The 14,697-nt window shown below is 45.9% G+C and overlaps 1 protein-coding gene across 6 annotated transcripts in view; it reads left to right on the top strand.

Annotated features, from left to right (window-relative positions):
- rerea (arginine-glutamic acid dipeptide (RE) repeats a) overlaps positions 1-14,697 on the top strand; it is a 153,117-nt gene that overhangs the window by 120,566 nt on the left and 17,854 nt on the right. The window lies entirely within an intron of this gene.

The following is a 14,697-nucleotide window of genomic DNA, read 5'->3' as shown; positions in this document are numbered from 1 at the left end:
CGGAAGAAGGTGGCATTAGTGAGCATTTCTGTCATGTCTCCATGAAACTTTATTTTCGGGACTAAAGTAATTCACGTCTTGTGGCAACCTGACGCCTGGCTTGGAATCTAGCGTAGGGTTTTTCGCAAAGACTTTAATTTTTTCCCCGGGAAACGGTAGCAGGGTAATTTCTCTGGCGCGGAGGAGGCGTGCGTACCTTACAGTGCGCAGATTTCGAGAAATGGTACGCTCGTGGCCATATTTCAGGAAAGGTGCTGTCCCTGTTGGGGGCCTGCCCTCGATTCGCAAGCCCACCTCTGATCCCCACTCCTGTGCCAGAGCAGCTGTTTCTTTCCTGTGCTCGCTCTCCAATCTAGAAGCAGACCAACACATCGTACTGAGCCTGGCTTGTCGTAAGAAAGTAATGTCAGGTGGTTTGTTGTGGGCAATGCTGTTTTCCTAGCTCCTGCTTAGCACCTTTCACTCAATTACCACTTCAATCATAAAACCAGGGTGTTTTGAGAAATTCTTTTGCCAGTAGTCGAGGGTTTCCAGTTTTTACCCATTGTTTCTTTTTAATTTCTGGGGTACGTCTTGCAAGCCCACCCCTTACAAAAACGCTAGCGAATGAGTAATATAAAAGAGCCGCGTTTATGCACATGGCCTGGAAAATATCTCCGAACTGCAGCTCCTTTAATAGAGGGAAGGAGACTGTGCATGTAAGGGGTTCTCTAGATGTGAAAGCATTTTGTGTTCCTTAATTACAAACATGATTTGTGAAACCTAAGATAAACTCCCCACCGCCACCCCCAAGCTCATTAATGTTTAATCAAATGTTACATAATCCTCAGCGCTGACTGCTAGACCAGGTCTGTTTCACTTCTTAAGCAATGTGTTGTAGTAAGCGGTTGAAACCTTGTTCCAGAGAGCACTGATTGTGCAGCGTGAGTGCAGTGTGTTGTGGTATTTTGTTTGGCTCAAAGTGCACTGAGTCGCTGAGAAGCCTTTTCGTATGTTTTGGATGCATTTTGTTCGCATGCTTTGTGGGGAAATATTTCTAAAATGTCTTCTTTTCTGGCTGCAGAGTGACTGCTGCTCAAAATTGAACTGTCAGTGGACCAGCGAGGACTCGTTTCTCACCTTTCTGATTTCCTGTTATGCTGTGCCCCATGGCTTCCTTTTTTGGCAGTGGGTGGGGGTGGCAATATTGCGTTTGATTTAGTTTTTGCATGGACTTCATTTTATCATTTTTGTCCAGGCAAAGAGCAGACCTAAATTAAACTCTAACGTTTTGTTCTATTTCTAAGCAAAGATATTCTCCCCCCAGCAGTTGTGAAAGATAGACAGGCTCATAATTATTTTCTCACAAGTATCTTTTATTGTCGATTTTCTGTTTTGTGTGGCCTCCCCTTTTAACTTGTTTGCAGTGCTTTCTTCTTCCTCATAATTACTCTCCTGTTTATGTCAGGCGCCTGACTCAGTCTTGTTCAGTTTCCTGCGGGTTTTTCCTTCATTCATCCTCAGATTTCACATTTCTTACACTCAGCTGGGACGCTAGTTCCAAGCCTTCTGTACTTTTTGAGATCTTGTCTTTCCCGGTCTGGGGAGGCCCCCCTAGTTTTCCTCCTAGCCCACCTGGCACGAGTGCTGACGTGTGTTTGGGGGTTCGGAATGGGACACAAGTTCCTTTTCCCTTTTAATTCCTTGCGGGCAGGGTAGCAGTTATTTATTTGGTCGCCTCGGATCCAAAGCGACTGGCATGTGTACCTGTTTCTGCAGCTAGGTGTTGCACTAGATCCATGTGAGTGAGGGACCTTGCTCCAGGGTGTAGCAGCCTGGGGTTCGAGGGGACGGCCTTCCGACTAGAGACCCAGATCCGAGACTGCTGCTCCGCGGCATCTGCCCCCCGTCTCCCCCTGCTCTCCCCGCTCTCAGCACCCGGAGCCTGTTTTCCAGGCTCCCAGACTTTAGTCTTCCCACTTGCCTCCCGGGCCAGGCCACAGATTCTGCTCTTCGGACTCCCCTCCTCTGTGTAGCTGTTTTTGGTTCCCTGGGCCTGACCTTGACACTGGAATCTCCCCCCTCTGAGTTTGCTCTGTCTCTCTTTCCAGCTGCTCACTTCCTTCTCTTCTGTCTTTGTGTTGTCTGCACTGCTGTGCTGTTGGCTGTCGAGTCCGGCATACCGTGGTTGTAACTTGCTGTGCTCTGCTCTCATTTTCATCTCTCTGCACCTGAAATTAATTCTGAATGCTCACCTTCTTACACTTTTCTGTTCCTGATATGCACAAAGGAACAGATGTGTTGGCTAGCTGTCATGCTTATTGTTATAACGTATTGTCAATTCTAAATCCTTTTTAAGTGCTTTTCTTAAAGTCTAGGTAATTGTTTAGCAGTGTTGTTTAAAAGTGTGAACAGTTTCTCTCCAATGTCTAAAGTTCACGTGATTGTGTGAATGCGTGCTCACTGCTCGGAACCAGGCCTTTCTGTGCAACATTCATGGTCAGTATACCAAAAAAACGTAGAAAAGTAAAAATAGCTCTTTCTGGGTAACTGCTGTCTACGTGGAATGTTTTTTTAGTATCTCTGCTCCTTGGGATGATGCTCATCGTGATGAGTAACTGTGCATCATCTGGACTGACTATCCCATCGAAGAGGAGGAGCAACTATGTCAAAATTCACAAAAATAAAAAAATCGTGCTCTGGAAAATCAGGATCTGTATCCAGAGTGGCGTCGTGTTCCCTTTCTTTGTCAGTCTTTTTGAGGTCTTCGACTTTGTGCAGCACTAAACTTCTTCCCTCCGTCCGCTTCCTGTCAGTCAGAAAACCGCATCCCTCAAAAGGGAGAAGAAGTGACGGAGCAGCGCGTGCGATTCCTTTAGGCACGTCTCCGCAGTCTTCCGCCGGACGGGACGGGTTCAGTCTAAAAGGAGCGCTGGTGGAGGTCCGCCCGGATCCCGGTTATATCCCACCTGCCTGGAGAAGGGACAGGGGGGCAGGGTGAGGCCTGTTTGGCCGAGAGCAGTGCTCGCGTGGTTTTTGGTGAGGCGTGCGAGTGAGTGCACGTGCGTAAGCAGGAAGCGCCCTCCTCTCCCTCCTCGTCTGAGCCACACAGAGCTAGTTTTTGCCCCCATGGCAAGTGACAACGCAGTCAAACGGGAGACTGTGATGTAATGTCGTGTTCAGACTAACGGTGGCGGGACATGTAGAATCCGTGAGGCTGTGCGCCGACACTTGAAACCATGGGAGTTGTTAGACTACGCGGTCATTGTTAAAACTCAAAGCATCTGATCTTGTGTGGTGGAGATAAAAACCTGATGCTCTTTGTGGGCAGTGTGGATCAGCCTTTCCTGCTTTGTGTGCTTGATCCCACCTAATGCAGGGCCACTGCCTGGCAGAGCTCCGTCAGTGAAATATAAGTTTATACTTTTGACGAGTATTCCAGCTTTCTCTGGGGGAGGAAGAAATACAACCAGAATGATTTGAGGCCATACTTTCTGTGTCCTCTCGGTTTTTTTAAGTTGTTTAGAGTGTTTCTGGATTAATCATTTCCAGTAAATTGGAGTGAGTGCTTTAATTGTATTCACTGTAATCTGTGAAGGTGTGTGATCTCCGATTGCCATGTGTGCTGTCGGCTTGTTCTGATCTTGCAGTGTGTTAAACTAGGTGAGGCTGCTGACGGTGCTTATTCAGAGTATACCCAACTGACAAGAACCGTGGAAGTACTGCGTTTTTACTGCGGTAGCGCTGGTGGTTTTTTATTGTACTGCTGTTTCCACATTACAGCTTTTTAAACTGGCATTCTGGCTGTACTCTTTACTCGGGCTTTGTGTCCATGGCACTATAAAAATTGCACAAGCTGTCTGGGTTATTGTTGAACAGATTCAGCACTGGTGAAAAGACAAGACATTAAATATTACAACATTCTTTAAAAAAGAGATATATAAATCTGTGGTATGGCCTTCCAACATCTGTCAGGAGCAATATTGTTGTGGAAACTTTGCCTGTGGGGCTGTTGTCTTTTTTCCCCCCTTGGCTTATAAGGTTGTCATGAAGTGGGTTAGCTGTTCTGAATGTGTTTAAACTGCATTTTGTAAGTGCTTTTGTATAATTCATGGGAGCCTGCAGCTGCATCATCAGATAAATGTAACACACCAGGTTCAAATATAGTGCACACCTCCGTGATGAGCTGGAGTTGGTTTACATAGCCAAATGCACAGGCTGATGGCATCTCTTGAAGTGGGTAGTTGGCACATGTACAGCTGTAACGCAGACCCCCACCACCTCCGAACCAGCAAGCAGCTGCTGTAAAGGGCTGGAAGACTTTTAACCTTTCTCTTTCGGTGAACAGCAGACATCAAATCCAGATATCGTAACAGTGCGAGATTAGCAGTGATTGATAAATAGCACTGCAGTGGTTTTGTTTTGGTGGTGCTCTTGATGCAGAGCCATTTCTTAATTCTGTTAAATGTTCAGCGAAAGTAGTTTTATTCGTAATAAACCTTTCTCAAAAGCTTCTCATCCTTTCACATTTTCAAATGGCCGGTAGTTTTGAGTGATGACTCTGTGTCCAGGAAGCAGGGGAATTTAGTTCTGTTGTGTGGGTACTCATTACAGAAAGCAGCTGTGCAAGATTAAAAATACTGCAGGCACCTGGTGTTCTCTGTTTCTCCAAAATCCATGGAAAGTAAACATTTCATAGTTTTGGTTCTTTATTTTCCATTTTCCCTGAAATGTTAACTTAGCTGTTCGGACATGAATGGAGCATTTGCTAACGTTGTATTTGTCAATTTTTTTTAAACAGTTTAAAATAAATTTCAGGGGATATGAGGTCTTTGTAATTTATGCACGGACTGGTTTTTAGATTATAGTACTACTGTAGTGCTAGTATTCTTTACTTGTGGTTTAATCCACAGTTCACATACAGCCCTGTTATAGCTAGCTTGTTTTTAGTTCTAAGTGTAAGGTTTTAAAAATATCCCTTTTGAGTATTGTTGACTTTTTTGCCCTTGTGTATGTTAAATACTTCTAACGTAAAACATTTGAAATCGTTTTTTTTTTTCTTGTTAACAGAGGGTAACAGTTTTGAGAGTCCCTACTCCCATCAATGTGAAGGAAAAACAGCTTTCTTTATTATGCTGAAATGGACAACATTCCTCTCCAGCACTGTCCTAAGCCCATTTCTTTTGTGATCGCCATTCCTCCCCCCTCCTCCTTCTCTGGCTTCAGGTTTTGTTTGTAAATGTTGTCGAAGAAGAAATAAGCCCAGTTAATCTCCTGTTAGAGGGGTAGATGAATCGGAGTATGAATTAGCTTTCAAAAGAGAGCCACTAGGCTGGGGAATATGGTGCATGTTCCTTCCACACGATTGATTAAGTCCACCTCTTGCGAGAGGGAAGGAGAGATTCGTTTTTCTGCACCAAATCGAAAAACTGCCCTTTAAGCACCGAGGAAGGAGCGAGAAGCACTTTAGACATAATGAAAAGTCAGCCTTCTCTTCCAGCTAAAACAGCCCTCCCTTTTGCTTAAGATTGAACTCGTTTTTGTGCCGAAAGCCTGTTCTCTGAGTAAGTGCTGGCTCGTACCCTCGAGGAATAGTTGATTTATTTTCCTAACAGCGCCTTTTCGTTTTTATACCGTGCAGTGGCTCCAGCAAATCTTTCAAGAATCTTACAGCCCTGGGAGAGAGAGAGAGAGCGAGCGCGCAGTAGTAGCCCCTTTTCTCTTTAAAAAAAAAAAAAGTCTGCTCCTTCATGGGGGGAAAGACAAGGGGAAAGTCTTAACACTTTCCACATGCTGAGCTCTTGACCTTGTGAAAGGCTGACCTCACGTAAACGTGGCTGTTGCTGCACGACGCCCCAGTCTGGACCTTGATATCGCCATTGTGATAATATTGAAAAGAAGCAACAAAACCCTGGGCCTGTGGCCAGTGTTGAAGATGTAGATACAGTGAAAACGACATCGCTGCCCTTTGTTATTTTTCAAGCCCTGATTAGCTTTGTTTCCAGTAAAGCGCTGGCCTGATCGCAGGGTCTGTGCCAAAAGTAAGCTTCCGCTGCTGTGTAAACACGCTGAGCCTGGCTGCGTTTTAGGAATGCTTTATATAAAATCTAAAAAAGACCGAGAGGTGGGGGCAGGTTGTTTGCTTTCTTTGCTGTTGACTGTAGTGCACCCTCCATTTTCTCCTGTTTATCTTTAAAGCAGTCCAGTAGCACAGTCAGCGCTGTCTGCTGATGGAGCTGACTTCAGAAATTCCGTAGGATTCGTGGGTTTTTATGCCTTTATTTCTTCATCTATATTTATCTTTTGTCGGAAACTTTTTTTTTCCTTGACACAGCAGAATTCGTTTTGCTTAGATCTAAACGCCTCATTGCGCCAAAGAAGTATTTTTCTTTCCGTAGATTGTCATGATTTTAAAGCTGTCGAGTTAAAATTAGAACGACTTAGTGGTTTTATTTTTCTTTTTGCACAATTTTGAATACATTTTCTGCCTGGAGTATTTCTGTATTTTAACAGTGCATTTTAAATTTACATTTTTATGTTCAAGTATGTTTTCAAGCCATGCTTGCAGTACTGCATGTTATCTGTATGCCTGTTGTCCTTTTTCTAGAAAACCCTTGTAAAACTGCTATATTGTAATACTGTCACGGTAGGCTTATTTTTATAGACCCTAAAAATAGTCCCTCGTTTTAGTGACGCTAACAGGCATTATACATATTTAAGAGTTCTTTGTTAATTGCATACAGTAGTGTGACAGCTCTCAAGGTGACTGCTGTGCGGATTACCAAGGGATAAGTAAACTGTCCTGATCTCTCTGCTGTGTTTACAAAACTTTGTCTGGTTTCTTTAAGGATCAGGGGCACGATCCTTGCATATCTTAAGTGCTCTCGGTCACTGCTCCACTGACTGGTATGAGATGTTGTGAGGCAGCATCAAAAAGTTCTGCCTGTTGTACTTGTGGAATGCAAGTGTACCAATTACTTGTGGAATGCAAGTAATAGGTTTTAAAAAAAGTGGTTGAATCTCACTTTCACTGTTTGCAGCCGTTAACATCTAAAAGAAAATTGAACGCTTGTGTTAGAGTTGGTTCCTTGTGAGCCTGAGTTTATACCATTGTCAGCTCTACATTCTTCAGATTGGTGTGTGGCTGTAAGTAATTGTTGGAAGTTTTGTGTCCAGGGTGCACTTTGGGGCAAGATGTGCATGGAGCAGAGTGTAGAATGAACGCAGGTCAACAACCAGGCAGCAGGGTGAAGAGTGGGCAGGATTGTTGTGGGTTAGAGCCTTGGGGGGCTGGGGGCCAGGGGCCTCACTCAGGATGGTCGTATAACATGGATATTGGTACAGATCTAATTTGCTTTGCATAAGAGCGTCGCCTGAGTAATACTCAGAATCATGGGATTTGAATAATCTCTTGTGAAATGAATCGCGATGTGCGGCGAGAAACGTCAAAGAAGTGACTTGTCCTGTGCCGTTTCTGCTATTTCGATTTTTGAGAATTAAAAAAATACCACTAAAACGGATGCGAAAAATCTTTGGAGAGCATTTTGACATTTAAGAAAACGGCTAAATATGCAGCTCATTAGTGAAAGAGATTGGCTTGTCAGAGTCCCAATCTGGTTGTGTTTGTAGCAGCAGTTTGTAATTTTTGCCTTAAGTCCACAGCTGGACAGAAACCCAGCTTCTTTCCTGCAGATGTTGGTGACTCTTTCAGACAATAAGAAGTAAATTACTTGTCCTTTTCAGCTGTCGTCTTTACTTAGAATCTTTACTTTTAGAATCCAGGTAATACATAAAATAGAAAAGCAGTCTCCGGGGGGAAAACACTTTGTCAGTTGAATGTGAAGTATTGCCTCCGACTGGCTTTCGCTTAAAAGTTGGTTAACCTTTTCTCTTCCCTGTAGGCCTTTGTCAAGGCAGGATATAAACACATTTCATGCATTAAACCTGCGCTGTTTGTGAGCACACGCAGGGACAGAGTGGTGGCGTGGTGTGGGTTCTGACGCGGGTCATTTCCATGTTTCGATCAAGAAGGTACTTAAGGGGGGGCACCTGGGCCACAGTGCCCGGTTTGGGGGGTCATCGGCTTCTTTCAAATTGCTCCTCGTTTTCCTCTGCTGCTTGAAGAGAAGGGAAGGAGGGAGAAGGGAGTTGGGAGGCCGGTGGTGGCTTCAGTAGGTTCAGCGAAGCACTGAAGGGTTGGGCTGCAGAGCTGGAGGCCTGGGTTATGGCGCGGGTGTTGGAGGGGGGTTTGGGTCAGTAGAGGCTGTAAATGTGAGCCGGACCTCTGAAACTACCTTTGCCAGAGCACGTCCCCCCAGGCAGTGTGATTTTCCAGACAAGATGGCCGGGATGATAGAAATGTTTTCACTGCAACCTTGTAGCAGATGTTTGCCCCAGTGCAGGCCCGGCAAACGTCAAACATAATTCATCGCTGCCTCCTCGTCCCTTCAGCTAGGAGCCCGTCACTGCCTCGATTATAAATATTTTGTTTCAGGCATTAATTAAATTGGCTGGGGGAGGGAGGGGGGCTTGTGTACAGTGGCGGCAGCTGGCTGAAACTGACAGAATAGGCCGATTGTTTAGGTTTCGTCTCTGTTAGAGACGAGGACAACTGCCGATATCCTGTATCACAGCTTGTTTTTCAGCAAAAATAGAGGCGAGATCTCAGCCTGTGTGGGCAGGCAAGTTTTTTTTTTCCATCCCTGGCTCTGTGTTTCCCCAAGTTTTCATTTTGCACGATAAAGACCTGTTTGCAGACTGTAAAAACCAAGATTTATTTTTTCACTTTTGTACGATTTTCTGCAACGCATGTAAGACGTGAGTCACTGAGGAAGATTTGTACTTTGATATCATGTCTCCACACCCTGAAAAAGATAAAGTACGAGACTGTGCGTTTGCAGGAAGAGCAGATGGTCGTTGTGATTTTGGAAAAGCACTTGCTACAGCGAAAGCACTCTCTGTGCCGCTTCTAACCTGAGGAAGCACGTTGTTCTCATTATTTAAACACAAGTCGGAACTGCTGTGTGAACTGGTCCTTAATTGACTTTTTTCCTCGGCAAAGGTATCTACCACAGTCGCTGTTATTTTTACCCCGAGGACAAGCGCTCTGCAACCCACGCTAGTCTGTCGCGGCGCACACAGGTCACAGGCATTCACCTGTGAGGTGGTGTCTGCCTATCCCATCATCTGCTTCACGTCCCGGTCTGAATGCACTTGGCAAAGCCTCTGGAGTGTGACACAGACCATACTAACACGAGATACTTCAATTGCCTTCACAATTTAAAAAGCCGGGTCTTAAAATTAAATGATGACGATGTCCTTGGAAAAAAAACAACCAAGCAAGTAGTTGTTTTTATTGGGCCAGAAGAACTCAATTTCAGTTCCCAAAGTGCTCATGTAACATGCTGGCTGGTTACTGGGTTCATGTCAGTTTTGCTTATTTTTAATGTAGTCTTCAGGTTCTCATTAAACACATTCTGTACATGATTCCCCATCTCCTCAGCTCTGTAAAACTGGTTTCGTTATTGTTGGAGTCTGCTGTTGGTAGCTCCAGCTTCATTTTACCTAAGTCTTAGCAGGCATTTGTCTGAGATTGTAGGTGTGGGTGTTAAAGCAAACAGTATCAGTTGCAGTACTGGAAGCTTGTAGCCACTTCCTCTTTTATCCCCTGACAAAAATACGCGAGAGGGCACCCATAACTCAGCTGGAAAATTCCTGAGCTAACGTTCTGAATAATTTAAAATCTCAGCTCTTGAATTTTTAATGGGCTGCTGAAAATTAAAATTGGCGTGCTAGTTGATGGCAGGTTACTGCCAAGTGACTTCAGAACTAAAATGGTCTGCTTGGAATTTCTTTCCTCCACAGTATCACGCATGCACTCATCATTTGTGCCCTTAAAAACCGTGAACCTCACATCCAGACACTGTCTGTGTGCTGAGCGATGCTGCTGTGATAGGTTCATGTACGCTTTCTGGGTGTGATAAGATTAGGACATGGGGACTTAATCCCATCTCAGAACATGGGCCATCCCTAAGTCTTGATTTCACCACAGGGCTTTTGTATGTTATTGATATGCCAAACCTTAAAAAAGGAGCTATTAGGAGGAATTCGTTCATTTATAGGCGCGGTCATTTTCCTTGGCAATGTGCGTACCCCAGTATGCAGTACGGCCTATGAAATATAGGCTCTGCATGCACAGACTTGGCAGAAATCGAGCACAGGGCTCGGACGCCCTCACGCATGACGTTCTGTGACACTTTCAGCCTCCATCTGCCCCAGCATGCTCCAGAATGAACGTCCTGGCCAGGGCCCGAAGCAGATGTGTACCTCTGGCTTTCCCGAATGACTCTCTCTCTATAGACTTCGGCTTTGGCTGCTCTCGTGGGCTGTGCTCAGACCTCCAGTCACTCGAGCTGAACCAGAATCTTCTTTTCTGGCCCTGCTGCAGCACTCTCCTGCCTTCAGCTTCCTAAACCCCTCTCTGTGGCTTGCAGGATGGACGAACAACAGCTTTTTATTAAATTAACCGAATCCCATGTTTGATTCGGGACAGTTGACTATTGACGCCCACATTTTTATGCTCCATGAGGCCAACGTGCTGGAGAAACCTCTGTCCCTGCAGCTCCGGGACGTAGGCTAGGATGTTAAAAACACTGATTTCTGACTTTTTTCTGTGGAGTTGTGCTTAAGACAGTAATTCCACCCCCCCCCCCCCTCCCCTCCCCCCCTTCATGTCCTCTTGCAAAGCTGTTGCCTTAACCGTTGGCTCCGAGTCAAAGCAGGGGCCTTGTGTGGTTCGTCACAAATCTGTAAGGAAAACAAAAACCATCTGTTCCCAGCACAGCTCGGAGTGGAGATAAGACTGTTAACACACGATTCAGCCGCTGGAATGCTTGCTGTGCCTCCACGGTGCTCACCTGCGAGGAGCTAAGTGGTGGCAGGGAGTTGCTTTGGGAGGTGGGGTACCCCCAGCGACACGCTGCCTTGCGCCGTGGCCTGACGCGGGACCAGGGGGCGGGAAGGCTCGGGAGGACACTGTCGGGGCTGGCGGGAAGAGCCCGTCGGAGACCTGGATTTGATTTTTGAGTGACCTCCGCTAAAGGGCCTTTAGATTTCTCAAGCCTTCTCCTGCAGGCGTCGGGGCCCTGCCCTGAGATGGGCTGGCGTCCCGTCCTGTGCGGACCCTGCCTCCCTCCTGTTGCTTGTTGGGATAGGCTCCGGCTCCCCCCGCCAGACCCTGAAGCGGTTGGAAAGTGGAAGGATGGATGTCCGTCTTCAAATGCCAATTTAAACATTGTAATGTCGAATTTAAATTTTGCCAACTTGGCTGCTGTGACCTTGGTATAAAAAAAGGTAGGTTTTCGATCCTGGCGTGTGCGTCTGTGTAATCACAGGTTATAAATTAAGGCTGATTCCTTGGGACCTCAAGGTTATGAATATGAGTGCAGTGACAAATTGACTAAAATCCGTATTTGTTCTGTACTGATGTGCACATTTTAAGACTTGATAGATCATGACACTGTGTTCTTGGGTGTGTCGACCGTTTCAGTGCAGCAGTTCGTCCGCTGTATAAAATGTAATTCATGACCATGATACAATGTAACTGAAGGCTTTAGCAATAATAAAATCGTGCACATTCATGTTATTTACAACATAAGGTCATGGAAATGGACCATCAGTATTGGTCAAGGTGACTTTAGCAGGGCTTTCATTAACCTGTAAGGACCAGTTAGCTCCTAACAAGCACGTGGTCTCCTCTGGTTTCTAAACTTTATGTCCTTACAGGTTAGTTTTTCATATCCGGTACTGACGATTCGTTTTTCACATTCTGATTCTTATTTATGCCGCAAAAACTGAATATGCACTGGAGTTTTTGTTACAATCAGGTTGCCAGTACGTGGTTTGAAGGGGGATGCGTAACTTGGGATCCAGCTGTATATGGAGTTCAACATACCTGAAACTGTAAGTCATGTCAAAATTCCAAACCGGTTTTCAAATTCCAGAGGGAGAAATGTTTCCTTAAGTGTTCAACATCTTACGTTGTACCCAGACACTGTGCTCAGAACAGATTTTCAAGTTGGTATGCTCATCAGTTTTATGAATGTTTCTTTTAGCGACTATGATTTTCTTAAGGAGTCTGCCTCCCTGTTATTAGCAGTCCTGTGTAACGCTGCCCAGAGCTGAGAGAGAGGGCTGGTGGCTGGCCGGCCACTGTCCCATGCCTTACCCACACTCTCCTGCATCCCCGCTGCCACAGAGGAAAGTGTTAGTGTGGCACATGACTTACTGTGCCGCTAGCCATAAAACAAAACTAACATAATCAGAGAAATATGACTTCTTGCTGTGTGGGTTATCTTGTAATTTAGGAATTTGGAAAAGGGAAATTCTTGTTCACTAAGTCGACAGCTGAAAAGCCACAGAAAGCACTGCAGTGAATTCCATTTAATTTAGCTGCATAGCCCCCAGCATATCCTGAGCTTCCTGCCTGCCTCCTAAGATCCTCTGACATTTTGATGTCAAGATAAGGAATCGGGAAGCTTCTGTCAAATTATAAGATCCGTGTTTGACGTTAAAGAAACATTCTGAACAGACCTACAGTTCTTTCAGTCGAATCGTGTGGAAGATGCATTTCCTCCGGCTCGGTCTGTGCGCATCTGTATGTGCGGACGTTCACAAGATCCTTGCACACATCTGGAATCACAATTTCCTTTTCTCCTTCTGGGATCCATGTTATTCCTGGGGGAGGGGCTCCAAAATTGGATTATCCGGAGCGTTATCATCTGCGTTATTTCTGTCTCGAGAAAGAGGATCGTCGAATGCCGCACGACAAAACCGGAAGAAAAATAACCAGGAAAAAAAAAATCGGGGAGAAGCAGACAGCCTCTTCGTTTTCTGACAGCCATTACATGCCTCCGAGAGGGATGTGTTTTTTTTCTTAACTATCCTTTTCTGTGGCTTGAAAATGGATTTTCCTGGAGCTGCTGTCATTCAATTATCACCTCGGGAAATTTGGCGACATAACAGATGATACCCCTTAAAACAGTTCCCTGGCATTCATTCCCTATCTTTCATCTGCCCCCCCCCCCTCCTCCCTCTCTCCCGCCAACATCCGCTTGCTGCTGTATATTTTATGGGGCGATCCCGACACCTGTCAGTTCAGCGCCGTGTACGGTTGATAGGATTGTGAGTGAGACGAAAGCCAGAAAAATAAAATGGTTTACCGTGGGGAGAGGGGTTTTGCTTTTGTATGTTAGATCTGAACGGAAGGAGCAGGAGATGTTGACTGTAAGTAACCCACCGCCGAGAGACCCGCTGGCCTGAAGCAGCCCAGATGGGCTGATGGGTGGTGAAGTCCTTGTCCCCCTTGAAGGATCAGTGAGTCAGGAACATAAGCCCGGTCACAAATGAGAGAAAACCGCCCACCTTGCTCTTTTCCTGGTTAGGAAAGTCGGCACTGTTATAGAAGCAGTTTTGGCTTGTGTACGTCTGCGTGTTGCTGCTATGTGTTTAATAGGAAGCGCGTTGGTAAAATACAGAGGGTGAATGATGGAATAGATGCAACAGCAAGGCTGTTCGCCGCCGCTGCACCAAGCCCCCCTCCTCCCCCATCCTGTTTTTGTTCGATCCATCTTCTTTCTTTTCTGTCTTTCTCTTCCTTTGGGTTCAGAGTCCCGTGTTCTGGAGCGGTAGGGAGCCTGTGGTGTGCTGGGAGCAGTCATTAGCTTGGGAGCAGAGGCAGCATGCCCCGTCGGAACAGTCTTTATCTGCGTTCTGGAGTGGGGCTTCACACTGGGATTCCAGCCGGCCATGCTCCTTGCTTGTGCCTGGCTGTGGCTGAGGCGCACCTGGCGGCCTCTTATTCCTACCTGCAGCTGCCTGGGAGTGCGGAAGCGCTCACTAATGTGTCAGCGCCTTAAAATGAAAGGCCCAGGCTCCAGCAGCGTGCACTATTGTTAATGCAAAGAAAAATAGCAATAACAGCTGATTGGTTGTTTTGGAAATAATTTTTCTGATTTTTTTATTCAGTTTTTTTTTGCCATTTCTTAGAGACCATGAGCGATTTGGTAAGACTGTCCAAGCCAAGTTGTGCTTTTCGGGGGCAGTCTGCTACTCCAGTTCCACACCACAGAGATTCTTATGGTTGCACCATAACCCAATTTTGGGTGTTGACAGCGCGTTTCCCCCTAGGAGCACAAGGAGCTGTGGCTGCTTTTGTTTCTTGCTCGGGCACTTGTTTAGCCAGAGTGACTGTACACAGTGCAAAAAAAATGCATAATTTATAGGTGTGCAAAGCCAAAGCAGCATCTTGCTGAAAACCCTGCCTCACGCACACATGTGCAAGTGTGAGTAGTACGTGAAGACTCTTTAGCTCCTTAATGCTAATCTTTGTTCCCCTGTGGAGCTGTAGCTGCTGCGGGGGACAATATCTTAGTTGAATGGCTGTGCGAATTATCTCGCAGAGCAATGAGGAAGCCTCTTGCATGGTCTCCGCTGAGCTCACCCGTGCTAGGTACACAGCCACTGTTGTACACTGTCAGCTGTATAATTGGCCATCGGAGTGTGGAGTCTGCCCCGCCAGTGTTTTGAGAAGAGCTCATTAATTGAGTCAAGAAATTGCAACAGTGGACAGGAGCGATTGATCTGTTGCTCTTCTGCAAACAGGCCTTTTAAGCCACAAATTGGAGCAGTTGTACCTTTCAGCCCCGAGCGGTTTAACGT

Source organism: Lepisosteus oculatus, chromosome 25 (genome assembly GCF_040954835.1).
Source record: "Lepisosteus oculatus isolate fLepOcu1 chromosome 25, fLepOcu1.hap2, whole genome shotgun sequence".
NCBI lineage: Eukaryota > Metazoa > Chordata > Actinopteri > Semionotiformes > Lepisosteidae > Lepisosteus > Lepisosteus oculatus.
Note: the sequence above shows the minus strand (reverse complement) of the source record. Positions and strands in the feature narration are given on the sequence as shown.